Source organism: Sminthopsis crassicaudata, chromosome 3 (assembly GCF_048593235.1).
Source record: "Sminthopsis crassicaudata isolate SCR6 chromosome 3, ASM4859323v1, whole genome shotgun sequence".
NCBI lineage: Eukaryota > Metazoa > Chordata > Mammalia > Dasyuromorphia > Dasyuridae > Sminthopsis > Sminthopsis crassicaudata.
Genome location: NC_133619.1, coordinates 40253181 through 40259382, shown reverse-complemented (window position 1 = coordinate 40259382; position 6202 = coordinate 40253181). Strand labels below are relative to the sequence as shown.

Here is a 6202-nt window from a genome sequence, read left to right as displayed (position 1 = left end):
CTCCCCCTGCAGGACCAGCCGATTAGAATCGGTGGAAAAGAAGACCATCCAATCAGAGGCCGACTCCTCCGGACGGGGAGGAGGAGAGCGGGGAGTGGTCTTTTAAACTTCTCCCTGCCCCGAGCCCGCGGCTTGGGGGCACTGGCTGGAGGCAGATGGGGACGCCCAGCCCCAGACTCCCGGCACCGGCTGCTCGGCTCTAGCCTGGTGATCCCTCCGCCCTTTAAGGGTGTCTGGATAAGTATGGGCGGAACACTGAAGCTTTCCCCCGACCGGTCCCGTCCCTTTAATGAGCACTCTCTGGGTCAGAGGAGCCAGACAAGCTTTTAAAATGCCCAGCTATTTGGGCAGCTTGACTCCCTTGCGAAAAGACAGTGAAATCACACACGTAGCCAGTGTCAAAAACTACCGAGCAGGGTGCAGCTGGGTAGCGCAGTGGGTAGAGCACCCTCCCTGAAGTCAGGAGGACCTGAGTTCAAATTTGATCTCAAATAATTAATACTTCCTAGCTGTGTGACCCTGGACAAGTCACTTAACCCCATCGCCTCAGCCAAAAAAAAAAAAAAAAAAGACTCCAGGTTTGCCCTAATGCTTCTCTCCACCCTTCCCGGCCATCCTTCTCCAAGACCCAACCACCTCCCTGGTTTAATCGCAGGCTAGATTCTCTGTAGTCATTTACCTGCAGGTACTATGAGGAAACATTTAGGGTGAGTTGGTGAGTAAGGTTATCGTTTCTTTTGCTTTGTTTGAGATTGGAGTTGGAAACTGGAAGCTGTCATAGCCTTTCCTCCTTCCCAAGACCTTGTTAACTAATTCAGGAAGAATACACACTGGACATAGCTCAAACCATGGACAGGAGTGAAAAATCCCATGATTCAAATGATCTGAATTTGGATCATCCCTATTTAGGGCTCGATATGTTATGAATTGATCAAGGATCAGAGACACCCAAAAACAATAAAAACTCCCCAAAGTGAATGAAGTTGTGGTTTGTAAACTCCTGCCCCTCCCATGTATCATCCAGTCTCCTCCAGTCGTTCCTCATTTGTCGCTATTCCCTAACAGTATTTCTCCATCTTCTTCATGTCGTCTTAGATATGTTTTCTCTCCCTCGTCATGCACCCCATGTTCAAAGATGGTAGAAAACTCCTTCAGTTGTATTTGTTAATATGCAATTAGTTTATTAAGCATGCTCATTCCCCATTTGCCTTTGCCAGGTCACGAACCCTGACTAGTTTGAGCCAGGTTGGGGTTTGTGATAAGAGTGTAATTGAAAAGACTATGGACCCATTTCTGAGTGAATCCACCTGTTAAGTAGTTTTGTTAATTATTATCATAATTCTCAGAATTCTAGCTCTGTGTAAAAAACAATTATTTTGTTACCCTATCCTGGGGTCCATCTAACGTAATTTTACACACACGGTATTCATTTCCCACCCAAAACCAACACAAATAATTTGTCCATATTGAGTTCCTTGAAATTGATTTTTTTATATTGACTCTTCCATGTTAAATTTTCTATTAAGTTCAGGTTTGACTGATAGAAAGTCCTGAAAAGCTACAAATACATAATTTTGCTAGATATGATACTTTTGGTTTCAGACTTAGTTCTTTTGATAAGATTCCAGGACCTATGGTCTTTTATTGTAGTTGCTGATAAGTCCTGTACTACAGTGTATTTGAATTGGTTTTTTTCTTGTTTCTTGCAAATTTTTCTCTTTGCTCTGGCTTTTTTGAAATTTGACCATAATATTCCTATGTGTTTTCCACATAGGATTTTGTTGAAGTGGTGGTCAGTGCAATTCTTCTTTCTCTACTTTCCCCGCATGTTCTATCACTCCAGGACAATTTCCTTAGATTATTTCTTTCATTATTGTGTCAAGGTCCTTTTTCTGGTCACAACTTTCAGGCAGTTCAATTATTCTTACATTTTCTCTTCTTGATCTGTTGTCCAGATCTGTTGTTTTTTTTTTTTTTTAAGATGTTTCACATTCTGTTTTATTTTTCCACTCTTTATAATCCATTTTGTTATTTCTTGGTCTCTCATTGCTAAACTGGCTTCCCCTTGCTCAATTCTAATTTTCAAATAATTATTTTTAGCTTTGAGATTATATCTCCTTTTCTAATTAACTTTTTTTCATAATCTTGTTTTTTCTTGGATGATTTTTATTTTTTAAGGTTTTTCCTCAATGTCTCTCATTTGATTTTAAAATTCTTTTTTGAGTTCTATGAATTCTCTCTGGGCAGGAAGCCATTTCACTTTACTCTTAGGGTAGAAGCTTTTTTTTATTTCAGTGTACTCCTCTGAAGATGAGCCCTGCTCTTCCTTGTTCCCATAGTATATTTCAATGGTGAGGTCCTTTCTTCTTTGTGGATTCTTTTTTTTTTTTTTTTTTTTTTTTTTTTAAATAAGAGGTATTAATGTAAGCACTTCTAATCATGGGTTAAGGGGAATGGTGCCTCAAGTTTCCCTTCCACTTTCTACTCTGTCCAGGAAGCCAAATCAAGATCTTCCCCAAGCATGTGCCTGTAGCCAGGGCATATCCTTTGACCATTTATCAATATCCAATCCACATTTTTATTGATGATGGACCACTAAAAGAGGGAGAATTCAAATCCTGCTGTTATTTGATTCCTTGTTTTGAACTCATCAGGAATCCCCTATGAAACTTTGATAGCATCCAAATAGATTCTGTCATTCATTAAACCTTCCTTTTTCATCTCATATTCCTTTGGCCTTCCTCACCTGTCAACCAGGACCTGATAGCCTACAATGAATAGGACAGCCAATTGCATCAAAGCAGAAGTAGCTGCCCAGTGGGGAGGGAGAGTCAGGTGGAGGTGTTTTTTTCCTCCAAAGAGCCACCATAAATCTGCCCTGGGGGAGAAATTGCCTTCTTGAGAAATTGTTACTGCAGTCCTTAGTCACATTCCACAGCTGGGTTCAGAGAGCCATTCCATCTTCATCCAGAAATCCTTCCCCCTTGAAAGGCAGGTAGAGTGATTGTCCATCCCAGAGGTAACGGTGGGAATACCCATAGTGGTGCCTTTCTTGACTGGTTGAAGCAGGAGAGAGAATGCTGCACAATTTTTCACAGTGCTGTTGAGGAACAGCCATACTCTGCACTTAAATTCAGTCTCATGACTCTCCAATCCTAAGGAAATGGTACTGTATGTGCTGCTGGTCTGCCTGACACACAAGTGTAACCATCACTCTTACTTGGGCTTTTAACAGTGTATTTGACCTATTCTATCCATTATTAGTGTCTCTGCATCCTGTCTCTATTTCTACTTCCTCCTTTAAATCTCATTTCTACTGCCTTAACTCTTTGAGGGTCATTTATAGACATGTCTTTTCTACCTATGGGATCCTTCCCCCTAACATCTATTCCCATTCCAAAAGTCCCAGTCACACTCACGTCTGCCCTTTTGATTGTGTTGTGTATGGGATTATAATTTAGCTTCCCATCCTTCGGCCCCACCACATCCTTAAAGATTATCTTATATTTTAACTCATGTTGAAGGACTTCTTGACTGAGCCCAACCCCTACACTAGGTGGTCCATCACGTATCATCCCAAGCTGCACAAGGGGTGTCTCTATTCATCATATCTGGAGTTTCATCTGGTTTTTTTGTCCACACAAAAGTATACTCACTTCTATCCTCCTATGGCTATCAATGTCCCCACATTCAGTTGTCTGACAGGGATCTACTTGAATCATTTGTGGTGCCCTGTTTTTGTCAAATTAACCCATACCTCAACCTTTCTTGGAGTGCCCCCTCCCAGAGCGATCAACTGTTATCATAAGCCTTATCCTCTTCCCTCCACTCAGTCAAAGGCTTCTCCTGTATCTTTAACATCCCCAGACTCCAGATGATGATGAGCCCCAGCCACATTCTGAGTTTGAGCAGGGGTGGGGTGGGGGACATAAAAATATAATCCCACAAATTTCAACCACCAGTATTGATAACTCAAACACCAAAGCCAGTCCCTCAGGTCCAATCATTTGTAGGACTCATAGCCTTCCTTCTTCCAAGGAAGTTCTGCACACAAAAGTTGCCTACAAAACATCCCTCAGTTTACAGAAGGAATCCAAAACCCAAGACCATGAGTCCCCAGCCTGCATCCCTTAGCTTTCTGGTCATTTCAATGGAGAGTCGCCAGGCTGGATGGTCCTTTTTTCCTGCCTCACTGGTTTTACCCTGGTTTCCATGGTTTCCAGAAATACTGGGTAGGGATGGTCCCAGCCAGGTTGCTGCTTCACCTCCTTCCAGGTTTTAATCAGCTTGCAATCTCCTGGTTGGAATGAGTGTGCAGCAAGGGTGAGCACTGGGGGAGTGGTCCTCTCCATCTAAGATCTGAAAGGGAGGATGATACTGTCAGGACACAGTCTTGCAAGACTTATCTTTGATTTCAAAAGTGGATAGCCCCTCCTACCATCCTAAGCAGGTAACCCAAATAGCCTCTCCTAGGAAGATGGCCTTTATCCCCCTTGGAACTGAGCAGATTCTCATTAAGACAAGGGGTAAACTATGGTCCAAGGGAGTTTGGTTTCAATGATCGATTTGGTCATTTGTTTCTTAAGCAGTTCATTCATCCTCTCTACTTTCCCTGAGGAGGGTGGGTACCATGTAAACCCCTAGCAAACTCTCATCTTCTCTGCTGCAACAGCTTTGAGGTGAAGTGAGCCTGAATCAATCTTTCTACCAGCCCATACCTTGGGATTATTTGCTCTAGCAATGTGGCCAAGTTGGGGCTGAAGCCTCCAACCGTCCCATCAAATGGGGAGTCCTACAATTACAACAGGTCTTTGAGTCTCTTTTACAGGTATCCCTGTGAAATCTAGGGGGAACTCCCCACTCCCTGCCTCCTTGCTGCAGTCTCCTCATGGCCTTTCTATTCACCTTCGGGTATCATTCGGTGACCCGTTTGGCTGTTGTACAAAGCCCCATGCCCCCGTGTAGTCTCAAGAACATGATCCCCAGGGGGCGGAGCCAAGATGGTGGAGAAGATACACGCGATCCTGTGAGCTCCCTTCTTCCCTCACTACCAATTAGATAATTTCAGCCTCAAAAATAGCACTGGACTGATAGAAATCACAAGGACTGGAAGCACGACTTACCAGCTGAAGAGAATCTGGAGTTTCAACAGAAAAGGTCGGTTCCCAGGGGAGGAAGAAGAGAGGCCAGCACAGATGGTTGGGTGCTGGCACACTGCGCCTTTCGCGCTGGGGAGGGCTCTGGGATCAGAGAAGCCACTGAGATAGAGGAATCTGGCACAGGCTGTTAGCTCTTCTCTGCTTATAAAACAGCAGTTCAGAAGAGAAAATAAGCCACTTTAAAATATAAACTAGATACTAGAACCTCCCCAACACCAGGAAGTGACTCAGCAGATCTCGGCACTGTGGGTGTGGCCGACTTAGACTGTCCGGGCTTTTCACCTGGGGGTAGTTAAGAGATTGAGAAGCGGGTGGACACGGCCCAAGGTAACACATAGTGCCTGGCTCGGCTGGAGGCTGTGGAACCCAGCCCTGGAAGTCCCAGAGAAGCGGAACCTTTGAAATAGGGACCACGGTTTCTGGCAGACACTTCCAGTTTGAGCGCAGGGGCTTTTCACGTCACCTGCTGCAGACATCCACGCCCCACCAGGACGCATAGGCTGGGCTTTATGTCGCCTTTACTGTTTGGTCTTAAACCTCAGGGAAGCCGCTAGGACACATAATGCTGCCCTCAAAGCACAGCAGTGCTGATCACCTGTGAGGCACTTCCAGGGAGGGGGAGGGGAACTCTCTCCCAGAGCTCTCTCTTAGCTCAGGCGCAGGAGCCGCTGCATCCATCCAATCTGGGAGGGATCTGGTAAAGAAATAAATAAATAATTTCCTACCCCAGGGACAGACCCCAAAAGATTTTTTTAAGTATGAGTAAAAAGCAAAAAAGAACCATTGACTCATTCTACACAGAGAAAGAGCAGGTATCCAACCCCGAGGAAGTTAACAGCAGAGAGTCAGCAGATAACAACCTAAAGGGGAACGATTCCTGCCCCCCATCACATAACTCTCTCCTAGAAGAGACTATTAAAAAGTTAAGAGAGTTTGAAGAAAAATGGGGAAAGGAAAGAGAAGCTATGATAGAGAATAACAACGTTCTGAAATTGGAGTTGGAAAAAATAAAGAATTCACAGGAGATGCAGGGAAACAAAATT

The 6202-nt window shown here is 44.1% G+C and overlaps 1 protein-coding gene across 1 annotated transcript in view; it reads left to right on the top strand.

Moving 5' to 3' along the window:
• MCF2L2 (MCF.2 cell line derived transforming sequence-like 2) overlaps nucleotides 1-6202 on the top strand; it is a 277293-nt gene that overhangs the window by 156669 nt on the left and 114422 nt on the right.